Genomic DNA, 12,920 nt, shown 5'->3' with positions numbered 1-12,920 from the left:
TGGGTTCATCATAAGTTGTTTTGTAACAAAAATTTGAACAAATGTATCAATACCCCAGATTTTGAAATGTTGGGTTCTTTAGAAAATCCATTATAATTTGGGATCAAATAAAAAGTAACCAATCAAGAGTAATCTTAAAATATAATCATTTAGGAGTGATGGCAATTTTTTAAAAATTTCATGTTAACTAGCCTGGTGGCAGGTAGAATAACTCTCCCAAGCAAATTAATGATTTTTTAAAAAAGGAAGGTGTTAAAATATTAACTTCTTAAGGGCCAGCCCGTGGCTCACTAGGGAGAGTGTGGTGCTGATAACACCAGGGCCACGGGTTCGGATCCTTATATAGAGATGGTCGGTTAGCTCACTTGGGAGAGCGTGACTAACAACACCAAGTCAAGGGTTAAGATCCCCTTACCGGTCATCTTTAAAATATATATACATATATATATATATATATATATACAACTTCATTATTTACTGACCTATCATAACTCCCAGTTTTTGAAGATGAACACAAGTTTCTCTGGGTTTTATACTCCTTACCAGTTGTATCTATGGGGCAGGTTTCCTAATCTGAGCCTTAGGTGTCCTCATCTGTAAAATGAAGACAGTACCTACTTCATAGGGTTGTTGTGAGCAACAAACACGTAAAGCGTTTATTTAGCACAGTGCCCAGCACACGGTATAGTCAATATGTGGTAGCTGTTGTCACTTTCTTAATGCGTCGCACAGCGGAAACCCGTCTTTGCCGGATTCAGTTCACTTACCACGCCAAAATAATAATTATAATAATAAGCACCCTAAGTGATACCCAAAGATTGCCCCTTCCTATTTCCGAGCAGAGAGTTTAAGGACAAGTAAGATGGTAAGAGAAACTGGATTCGAGGAAAGCGCTTTCGCGACAGGCAGGACAGGGGAGAAGGGCTCCAGAAAACTTAAATAATCACTAACTCTAGGAGGGCGGGCGCGCGCGCCTCTCTCTCTCTCTCTCTCTCTCTCTCTCTCTCTGACTCTCTCTTTCACACACACACACACACACACACACACGCGCGCGCGCTTGAAAAGGAGAGGAAACCACGCCTCCAGCATGTGCTCAGGTTGGACTGTACGGCATGGTAGAGATTGACCCAGGCTGCAGAATCTGACAGATGTGGACTCATCCACGTGCTTGCTACCTGTGCTGCCTTAGGCAAGTTACTTAACATCTCTGCGCTTTGGCTGCCTGCTCTTCAAACTGAGAACGATAATAGTTCCTACCTCGTAAAGTTGTTCTGAAGCTTAAGTGCGATAACTCCTCAAAAGCGCTGCTGTACGACAAGAGCTCTACACACTTGCGGGGCTGTTTTAAGTACATGTATTGCATCCACATACATGGCCTGAGACAATCCGTTGTTTGGCGTTTAGACACTGGCTGTAAGACGTTTTTCTTTTCGCCTAAACTGGACTCTTATTTGCTTTCTTTGAACAGTGGACTAAATGCCTGTCTTCTGATAGGGATCTGTGGAACCGCGGGCCCACAGTGTTTACGGTCACTCCACCTCCGAGGCTGTGCACATGAGCTACACGCACTAGAAAAACGGCAAGAGGTCTGAGACCAAGGAAGCGAAAGGAAAGCGGCGAACAACGATGATTCTGCGCATGTGCACAGACGGGGGGGGTTGTTTGCGCATGCGTAAAAGCGCCGGGAAAGCAAGCAAGGGGGGGTTAAGAGGCGGTATTGACAGCTGTGGAGGCAGCCCGCGTTCCCGGCATGCCCCGGGGCGGCGGGGTTGGCTCTAACGAATTTGAATGAGGAGCCTCAGCGCTTTCGGCGCCATTTTCGAGTGATGCCTGATCTCATCAATCTAGCGGGAGAGACGGGATAACCTGTCCGAGAGTATAGCGCCACTAGGACTCCGCCGAAAAATTACTAAAAAAATCGCCAAAAATTACTTGGAGCAAAGGGCAGTCGGCAGAGCTTCGTCAGCGTTGGCGCAGTCGGTAAGAGCCTGAAGAAGTCGCAGAGCGGGACTCGGGAGGTGGCAGTGGTGGGACTGGCAGGCGACGGGGGGTGCAGGGAATGGGCACTGGGTCTGCCCTCTCCTTAATCGCGGAAAATCCCAGGAAATAGGATTGGGGGTAACTTGGGCGTCTGCGAGGAGGAGGCAGTGGGCGGAATGTGGCGGGAGCGCCGAGGGACGGGGCTGTGGGGGGAGGGGAGCCGCAGTTTGAGCGGGACGCAGACCGGCTGCGGCGGAGCAGCCGCCGCCCAGCGGATCTGTCAGCAAGACCCTCCGACCGGGGACTGGGAGCGGCGGGGTCTCCGCGGCCTCGCCACTCCTGTGACAGGAGTGGACACTCCCCTCCCCCCATTTACGAACCGAGCCGCCTTTTCTCGCTCTTTTCCCGGCCCACTGATAGTGGTCTTATCATGACTAAAAACTCCAAACCGACGGAAAATTTAGGACCCACAGTAACTGGTGCCTCCGGTGGGTCGTGGCCGACAGTGCTCCCCCACCCTCGGCACCCAGACGTCTATATTGTCTCACGCTAAAGCGTGGGGTGCCCTAGGAAAGAGTTTCACCAGCCCTCGCCGCCCTCCCCTTGCGCGCCTCGGTTCCTAAAGTCTAGGGTCGGGGTAGTACTGACCGCGTCTGGCGTTTCCACGCTGGGCAGGATGGGGCGGTGGCAGGCTTTTGAGGTTGTAGCGGGCTCCTAAGAAAGATGCTGGACTTTCGCTTCTTGCTCGGTATTATTGTCGTTTGCTCTCACAGCGTTGTCCTTTCTCGAGGGGGAGGGGTGTTCATGGGTGAGATGAAAGATGGGGCTTCGAGCTAGCAATTTCCTTCTCCTGGCTATTTCCTTCTCCGAGTCGCACTTTTCTTAGAAGACTTTTTCCTTCTCCAGTCTCTGAAACATGTCGCAAAGGGGGAAGAAAGGCGGGGGAAATTGATGTTTTCCTCCCGAAAAGTCCTTACCCGGATAATTTAACGGTAATTTTGCAATCCCACTTTTTCTTGGGAACTCTCTTGACGCTGAGGCGGAGGGAAGAGGAGTGTTATTTGTTTCTCCCCTCAGTGATTTCTTTCTTAGCTGGTGGTTTCTGTCAATTCTTACTCGACAACGCTTAAAAATTCTTAAAGCCAGTGACGGCTTTAACTTTAGATAATACTTTATACATAATGGCCTTTGTAAAAATTCCACATGAAAGATATATAAGATCTTGAATTCTTTTCCATGCTGAAGGCACCTCTAGATTAACCCTTAGTGTGATGTTTTGCGTGTGGGGCGCTCAACTCTGGTTGCAAACATTCTGGAGATGCTTTTTGCAGCAGCTATTCAATTGTTCGCAAAGAGGAGTAACGCTTCCAGGGAACCGCGGTGACACGACTGCCTGCCTACAGAGTTTTTCCTTCTGTAATTGATATAGCAATTGATTGATTGATTTCTTATATTTCTATGAAGACTGGGGGACCCGCCCTCACTTAGAATCTTTCCCGGAGTAGAATGGGAGAGCCAATATGATGTTTTTCAAATTGAGTGTAACGGAGCTCCCAAAACGCCGGACTTGTTACCCCCTGATTGGCTGGAAGGAAGCGGGACTGGGGGGTGGGGGGGGTTGAATGTTGAACGCTAGAGTATATCTCTGGACTTTCCGAAGAATTATACTTTTAGACAGAGAATCACTGAAATAGTTATTAAATGTTAAGAAGTGAAGTTTTGGGGTGTTTTTTTTAAGTTGATGTTTAATAGTCGTCCCCCCCCCCCCATAAAAGATGGTTCTGAAATGTATGTTAAAAGTAAAACCGAAGAGACTAATTTTCGCAAAATTGTATTTCTGCTGTCTGGAAATTACAAGACTTTGTATATTTTTGCCCCTGTTCTTATTGGTTAAAAACTGAGTGAAAGATTAGGGGGGTTTTTTGTTTGCTTTTTTTCCCCCCTTTGGTAGAAACTTTTCATCTGAAACTACGTATATTTATTGGATGCAGATCACCGGAGAATTGTTTCTTTTATTTTGATGAAAAGAAACTTTAATTTTCTTAATGTTAACGAATGATCTTTTCCACATTTTCCATAAAATCGGATAGATTTTGCTAATTCAGGCATTGCAGCGGACTTAAAACTTTAATTTACAAGACACTTATCTTTATTCAGACAATACAACAGGTAAGTAAGCACAGGTGCGTATATGACTTCATTCCTTTGATAAATTCATTATGAAGAAATATATCGTATACAACAGTGTGGGTGTGTTGTGTTCTATTTGGTTGGTTTTCAGTTGATTTTTGTTGAATATTGCGTAGGACAGCCGTCAGTATATTTCTATTTATTACCAAGCTTGTCATTCCATTTGATTGCATCTTGATAAAAGGCGGGTGTGGTTTTCAAAGAAAAGCCTTAAACTCGCTCATAAACAAATAACTGTAGACGCTTTTTTAAAGAATTTTTTAAATTTAATAGGAGTTTTTATCTTTTTATGAATAGTAGTTGAAATTTTGAAACTTATAGTTTGTATTTTCACATTAAGTCAACTATGCATTGCTAGAAAATATTCAAATGAAAAGATCTTTCGACTTTTATTAATCTCAGTAGTGCTGTAAATATAATTTATGTTAATAAGTGAAATAGCTGAGATTATAAATCATACTATTTTGTATTGCCTTCATACTGAGAATTGTGATCCCAGAACCCAAGTTCATTACCTTTTTTCAAAACTGTTTATTTTGGATCAGCTCATGAAAATTTCATAAAAGGTGCTAATTATCTTCCCTATAAAGTTTAATTTAATGAAATTGTTTGGAAATCTTTCTTTTTTAAGTGCAGTTATACCTAAAGTACCAGAACTAGTGGGTTTTGCCTTTTGTATTTTAATTTTTATTCAAATTATGTGACTCGAAGAGTTTGGGGGGGGCGCGAGGGCAGGCTTTAAATTCCATCAGGCTGGTTAAGTTTAACCATACTCTTTAAACGCTTTAATTTATGGGATTTTTATGCTTGTTTGGGGGGTGATGGATGAAGGATTGTTTTGTGTAATAAGCCATTTTTTTTTTAAAGTGAAGGATTCCTTTATTTAAAATACTTCACTTAAAGCTTGAGAACACACTAGCGCCTAAATAAAATGCACAGCATTCAAAATATTTTTCATTTTATGTAATACTGAATAAGAGGAAGATTTTGGTTTTAGATTTGTGGGCACGGAGGTATGAGTTCCAACAGATGTATATTTTTTAATGTTTAAATGTACTTATCCATATTTCTCTATAGAAATTGATAGTTATAATTTATTTTCTATTCTATTGTAAGGATGAGAAAAGTCTTTTATTATCACCAGAAAACAATGGTGGGGAATGGTGTTGTTACAGTGATTTTCATTTGTTTGCCTTTCATACTGTTTTTTAAAAATCTGAATAAAAGTGCAATTTTAGGCTTTTTCAAAAATGCTGTTAACATATCTTTGTTATACATTTACAAAAGGTAGTTTCAAGTGTTTGTGTGTAACACTGCATTTTTTTTCTAATCAGATGAATATCAGTTTTAATGTTTATCAACTACAGCTAAGGATGAAAATTTCAAAGTAGCTTTGATATTCTGGGTCTCTTGTTTCATTATGCTTTGTGTACTACATTTTTGTTTTCTTGTTTTGTGGATTTTTATCTATATTTTTATTTCTGCTTGTTTGTTTATTTATTGGTATGTAGTAACTATTCAGAATGTCACTAAATACTTCAATCCAGAAATATTGCTCAGTTGATTTGGTTTACAAAAAGAAAAAAATTCCCAGAGACTGTATTAGACATTTCTTCTACACGACACATAAGCTTTCTCCAGTTAAAAAGCCAATTAGATTATAAATTTACACACTGTTTTGAATTTATATTATGACAATTTGTCTCTTATTTTAAAATATTCCTGACCTGAATTTGGCTCATCTTTTTTTTCTTTTGCTTAATGATGCTTAATAATCCCCACATTGATTTCTTTTTAACCCCTTTTTAGAAGAAACATGATTGGTCTGATTATAACTAGAAAACACAGCTTACAAAGAATTGTCATGTTAGCATATACATACAGTTGTTGTTGTTATTGTTTTTTAATTCAGCAAACTTAGAAACACTATGTGCCGGGCAACTAATTTTGGCATGTCATTAGAACCCAAACTATGACTTGCTGGAATTTGTAGCCCCAAATCTCATAAGACCAAAGGAAATCAGTAATAAAATAGCACTTTATTTCAAATAAGCATTGAAAATGAGATTAAGCATTTAATTTTTAGAAGTGAATTTATTAGAACTTTAAAGTCTTGCTTGTCTTAATAAGAGTAATAACATCGATTTTACAATATCACATTACTAATATGTGTTTATATATTTATCAGCTTACTTGCATGCCCAGATGACTGCAGATCCTTCATATAAATATTGCTTTCTGGTAGGGAAATGATTTTTTTTTTTTTTTTTTTTTTTGCCTTTTTTTTTTCCCTTGCCTGCATTCGAGATGCTTTAGAACCTTTTAGAAAGACAAGTTTCCACAGATATGTATAATCAACTATGTTACAATAAAAAAAAAAGACTAGTTTCAAATACTGAGATTAATGTTAAATATATATATTTGAATTTTATTCTTAATATTTCTTATCAAATTAGGAGAAGCTAAATATACTTTTGTTTAATCCTGTCTTATTTTACTAAAGAATGTTTGCACTGGAAAGACTTGTAGTAGAAGTATAAATAATATAATAAGTTTAATAACAAGCTTATAAGTATAAATAACATGCTGTATTTTGTAACAGATTTGAGTTTTACTATCTGAAGTTTTTTATATCGTGTTTTTTTATCATACCACATTAGTTGAATATTTATCTCATATCTGAACCTCTTTTATTCTTTATTATTTAGTATTCTTTGTTTCCTTTTTAAAAACTTAACAGTGGCCTGTAGTACATCTTGTTTTCTACTGTTTTTCTTATATGATTTGTAAACTTAAGATACCTTAATTTTCAAAGTGCTCAAATATAGAAAACTGTCTATACCTTTTGAGGAAATCTATGTAGGAATTATTTTGATTTTTAAAAATGTCATTGTATTTGGATTGGTGTTTATGAGTTATATATGATTCTGTGGTTTTTGTCATTAAACAATCAAATATTTGGCAGAAGAGGAATAAAGATTTTTTTGGTTTTCATTCTTTTATTTTCCTAAGCCATTCTTAAAGTGGAAAACTTATTCAGAGCGTTATGGTTCACATGTAGTACATTCTAATTGTTAACCTTTGGTAATTTAATATTTTTATTTAGTTGATTGGCACTAAGTCATTAAGATTCAGAAAGGTGAAACAAATGAAAAAGCCACATATACATTCAGTTGCATCTCACTTCTACTTGGAAACATTATAAAAACCATTTGATCCAGTAGTGATCCATTTATTACTTGTAAATATTTTAATTTGTTTATAAATAAACTCTAAATTTTGATCTGCTAAAACTGCAGTGTATTAAAATAATTGGAAATGTCAATATTTACTCAGGCTTGGTAAAAGACTAACACTAAAAATAATGGTAATTTCTGTCATTATTAAAATGTTTAATAATTTGGGGAGAAAGGTAAAGTTTTGTCCCTATCCCTTGAGTAATTTTTTTAATTATGTGGATTTTATGAGTTTTAGAAGCCCAAACTATATTTCTGATACTTTCCTTATGAAGTCGCCTTCTACCAGTCCTATAACAGCTACCTACATACACACACTCGCACACCTACACTGTTTTGAAAATGAATGCCCTAAAGAGAAATGAAAGCAGAAACATATTAATCTGATTTGTTTGAAGAGGCTTCAGATGATAAAGCATATCACAGGTGTTTCTAATCAAGTTATTTCTATTTTAAAAACATTATTTTCATGTTAGGGCTTCTTTCAACATTGGCAAGGTTGGGGTCATTTTGAAGACCTTACTTCTGTGTTCAGGGATCAACTGTGGAACTGCAGGAGATGGAAATCTGTTGAGTGTCTTCATACTATAATACATGACATTTTTATTGCAGGTTTTGACCTTTAGGAGAGAACCAGTTCTGGAGAACAACCTAACTTCTTTGATTGAGTACTCACATAATGTGTTGGAACATGGTAGGAGATTAAGGTATACTAACGAATTTTTAAAGCATATAATTTTATATTTTTGCAATATGATTGGGCTAGACGATTGGTAAAGCTGAAACTTTTAGGTGAATTAAAATCAGTAAATAATTAGTAGTAAATAGAAATTGTCCTGTGAACTAGCCAAAGCTGAGTTGCCTTGCTTATTAAAAACTCAGATTTTTTTATAAAGTTGATGTTCTCATCGATTTGTACTAGGTCCAACTCCAATTGAATTTATTTATCCCAAAAATAAGTATATATAGTGATTTTTAATTGTTTGTTTGGGGTTTTTTTTTTTTTCCCCTTAAGGTTGTTATTACAGTGTGCTGTGTAAAATAATTAAATAGTGGACTTTACATCTTATAAAATGGGGAGTTTAAATCAAACAGAATTTGGTGCTTTGCTGTTTGGCAGGTAGAGTGATAGATAGAGCCTGAAAAATTAGATAAGATTAATGAGAATAAGAGAATTTAGAGTATTGTAAATACTGTCCTAACCATAACTGGCAATTTGGTTGAAACTGAAAAACCCACCTTCTTAAGCAGAAACTAGTATCTTACTCATAGATACTCTGAGTAAAATATTTAAGTTGCTCATATCAAAAGTTGCAAACTCTTTGAAAATAAAATTGTAGAATGCCTAAACTTCCAGTGACTTATTGTATTAACCTCCAAAATACTTTATCACAGAACCACTTTTCTGGCATATTTATTTTCTTTAATTTTTATAGTTTTAGTGAAAATTTCAGATAGTATTTAGCTAATACAATTTTTGTTTTCTAATTGGTAATCTGGTATAGTGAAAATGAATTTATTGAACAGTATTACTGTTACTTGGTTAATTGTTTCATAGTAAACTATTAACTATAGTATATTTTTAAGAACTATTTGCAAAATAAAGTTTTACTAAACTATAACATAATATGATTTTTTTCTTAAGATTTTAAAAAATTTTTTATTTTTAAAATAAATATTTACTTTTATATTTAAAATACAGGAAATCCCAAAGGTTATGTTCATGAGAAGAGTGTAATTTAGTGTAAAGAGTGAAGTGTAATTATCATTATAAAACAAATTCTCAGATGTGCTTAATAATGTTTGAATGTTGAGATACATATCAAAATACTAAACACTGAAAATTGACAATTCTATATTATTAGATATTAGATAGATAATCCAGGAATGTGAATCTATTAACTGGTGATGTTAATAAAATGTTAAAATCTAATAAAAATCACAGTTTAACATAAGGGTGAGGTTCACATACTTTTATATTGGAATCATACTGTAAGGTAGCTGTTTGAGATAAATACAAAGTATAGAATGTCTTCATAACTCTGATTTGAGAATGTTATGAAAAAGCATCTCAGTTTGAATAGGATAAAAATAACTAAATTTTCCCCTTCTGACTTAACCAGTGTTTTACATGTTAGAGAACATTAAGATGAAAAGTGAAAAATATGGTTATATGAGTGTCTGAAAAAAAAATCCAGGTTCAGTTTATCACTTTCAATCCAGATATCTTTAGACACAGCCTTAGTGAGTTAAATGGAGAGAGAGAGCATTTGAGTTAATATTGTAGATAATGATATAAATCTCCAGAGTTGTTCCTAGCTCCAAATTTAGAGAGTATATGAATGATTTGTGATCTTCAAAGGTGTCAAAACTTATTGTTTTGACACAGTTATTTAGCTTCACATAATTGTCCTCTCTATTGTTATGTACTGGCTTATAAACTTCTAAAAATTTAGCTTAGGAAGTAATTTAATATCTAAAAGAATCAATACAGATATTAACAATTTTCTTGTGTTTGGTCAATTCTTACAGGGTGAGAAACTAAACCAATTAGTAGTGTATGTTATTTTAGGAGGCAGATTAATAAAGGCTTTTACTCTATGTATTATTTGCTCTCTTTTTACTACTACTTAAAAGGCGTTTTGTGAGGATTTTTGACTGTTTTAAAATTTGCAAGCCTTGTTAACTATAACTGAGTCTTGATATGTAGTTCATTATGTCAGAATTTGGGGGAAGGGATTTATTGTGATCATTTTTATCTTTTTTCCAGTGATAGATTCATATCTCATTTGTGCAATATTTATATTTTTTATTAAATGCATTTTCAGAGTTAAGTAAATAACATTCACTTTCAGGAAAAATCCTAAAATGCATTTATATTATCACTGTTCCTGTCTTATTGAAATAGTTTTCCTTAGTGTAGAAAGAATATTTGAATAAACTAGAATAAAGGTAATTTAACCTAACTACGTATGAAGGAACTTAAAATTATTCATTATTTGTCAGTGATGTATAATGCTGGTTCATAAGAACAACTTATATTTTAAGCAGTTTGTCTGCTATGACAATTGTCTGTAGTAGAGGTTTTTATAGTGTTGCTGAGGATTCATTAAATAATAAATACAATTAACTTTTTTAATAAAAAAAATTTAAATACTTATTTGAAGCAGTTTTGTACATGTGTGTATTTTATATTTATTTTTTCTTCAACTAGCAAATGACATCCTTAATGTCTCTATTGTTTTTCTTCAAATAAGAACTAATGTATCAAAATTATATTTTCTGATAAGCATTTTTCAAAGGCAATATTTAATTGATGTGAGGGTTTTAAATTTTTTATTAAATAACATCTTGTTATTTTATAGAATTTTTGTTCTCAGCACCACAAACCACATTTTTGATATTTCATTAACATATAAGAGGATACTTCAAAAAATTTGTGGAAAAATAGAATTAAAAGATAATATGATCCTTTCCATGAATTTTTTGAAGAACCCTCATATTCAATTTAGTTTTATTTTTCTGTTTTCATGGTTAGAGGTACTTGGAGGGGAAAGATGCAGCATGTTTCAAATATGCTTGCTGAGACTGATTAATGTACCAGTTAATAGTTTATTAATCCATTATTATTTCTAAATGATCTAATTTTAAAAAATCCTTCTGTTAATCTTTATTGTATAGCTTTCATACTAAATAAATATATTCACTTATCTTGTTATCCTGTAATCTTAAGAATTATTTATTTTTAATAGTAACATTATTTGTTCCTCACTGAGCAGCTGCTAAGCAGAAAAATTACTTTTTCAATTTAGATAACAATAAGAGATTGGGTTTTTGGTTTTTTTGGTTTTTGTTTTGTTTTTTTACAAAATATAATCTGGATATAAAGTATTACTACTATTTCACACTTTTATTTTAAAAAATTTCAAACCTAGCCTTCTTGACTAGCTATTATTACTTAAACTTACCAGCCAATTCTAGCCTGTGTATGGGTTTGTTTGTTTTTTATAATTTATAGATGTCCAAATTTTTTTCGGTTTATATTTTTCTGAATCAAAAATTGCTTAAAGTGTTAAAAGAGGAGTTGCATTTGTAAGTCTATAAATAGCATCACATTATATGTAAAGGTACTTTAACAATAAATATTTCTGTTCTGTTACTCATCAATTGATATTATGTACTGTACTTCCCAAGTTTTTAGCTTTGTGTTGCACATTTAAAGTAGGTAAATTGCATGTGGAAATTTTTTTTAATAGTTGGGATTTTTGTAAAACTTTATAGATTAAAATCTTATTTCTTTGCGAATAGTGTCTGAAGTCAGACATGTGGTAGTGATTAGATATGTGGTACCTGGGAGCCAAGGGCATTTTATAAGCAAACTGTAATTTCATTTCTTGATTAGAGTTTGAACATTTTCTCATTTTCCAGGAGAAGAGCTAGGGAAGATACTCTCTTTATGAATTTACCCTGGCACTGGTTAAAACTCATCAGAGAATTTTGATAATTGAGCAGTTAAATCTAGACTTATGAGCTGAAGATTATTATATGTGTCAGTAATTTTTGTCCTTAGATACAGTATAGGTTCCCTTTCTAATTAAAACACCAATTTTGTCTTTTCTTCTCCTCTCCCCACCCCACTTTTTAAGGAAAGAATTCCTTCTGAAATAATTTATCATATGGTGATATAAGCAGACCTGGAAAGTAGGTTGGGCTGAACCATTTTTCCTCACTGTGTTAGCTGCATATGCTTTTCTCAGCTTGCTGCTTCAGCAGCAGCAGCAGCAGTGAATAAACAAGTATCACCACAGCCCTTGTTCTTGTTCCCTACAGCTGGGAGCAGGGGCTGGAAATTGCTACTCCTTGTCAACTGTTGTACAGAATAGCATCAATATGCAATAATGGTGGCAAAAGGAGCCTGCACCGGTCAGTTTTTACAGATCAGATGTAGGCCCAATTGTCAGTGTACCCCATAAATGGTATAGAGAGTACATTTTTTGACAGAAAGGTATTTTCTTCCCAGTGCAGCATAAATAGAAGAGTAGATGCTTGTAGTTCTTAGACTCTATTTACTCTTTACTTTGTGGTTTTAATTGATTTAATTTTTATTCACTTAACTCCATCTGTTAGAATGGAGAACTGTCTTGCTTCTCGAAGTATATATGATATGAAACTTCTAACCATAAATTGAGATCACCTTTTTATTTACTTATTTGTTTTCACTTTTAAGCTGATAGACTGGAAAAATTTGTAATAATTAGTTGCTGATACTACAAGTTAGGTAATATATCAAGGAAAGAAAAGTTGGGTATGGGCACACAGGAGTGTTTTTTTCATTTGGGGGCCATATTCTGAGCCCAAATGATCTTCATTTTATACCCAGTCTAAATAAGGCTGAATTTTTGTTGATTTCACTAAACAACAACAAAAATTCTGTACTAAATTAGCATTGTAAATAACTAAAAACGAAGTAGGCCACAGGTGAAAACTAATGTCTATTTTTTGTCGCTATTAAAC

At 34.8% G+C, this 12,920-nt stretch overlaps 1 long non-coding RNA gene across 4 annotated transcripts in view; it reads left to right on the top strand.

Annotated features, from left to right (window-relative positions):
• Positions 1 to 12,920, top strand: part of LOC134381856 (uncharacterized) — a 115,147-nt gene that overhangs the window by 44,671 nt on the left and 57,556 nt on the right. For 3 of the 4 annotated variants that reach the window (XR_010024026.1, XR_010024027.1, XR_010024025.1), the window contains exon 2: positions 8,019 to 8,113. The exons of the other annotated variant lie outside the window; for it this stretch is intronic. This is a non-coding gene — a long non-coding RNA (uncharacterized LOC134381856). The remainder of the gene's footprint in view (positions 1 to 8,018; positions 8,114 to 12,920) is intronic. 4 annotated transcript variants of the gene reach the window in all.

Source organism: Cynocephalus volans, chromosome 7, assembly GCF_027409185.1.
Source record: "Cynocephalus volans isolate mCynVol1 chromosome 7, mCynVol1.pri, whole genome shotgun sequence".
Taxonomy (NCBI): domain Eukaryota; kingdom Metazoa; phylum Chordata; class Mammalia; order Dermoptera; family Cynocephalidae; genus Cynocephalus; species Cynocephalus volans.
This window is presented reverse-complemented; position numbering and strand designations above follow the sequence as displayed.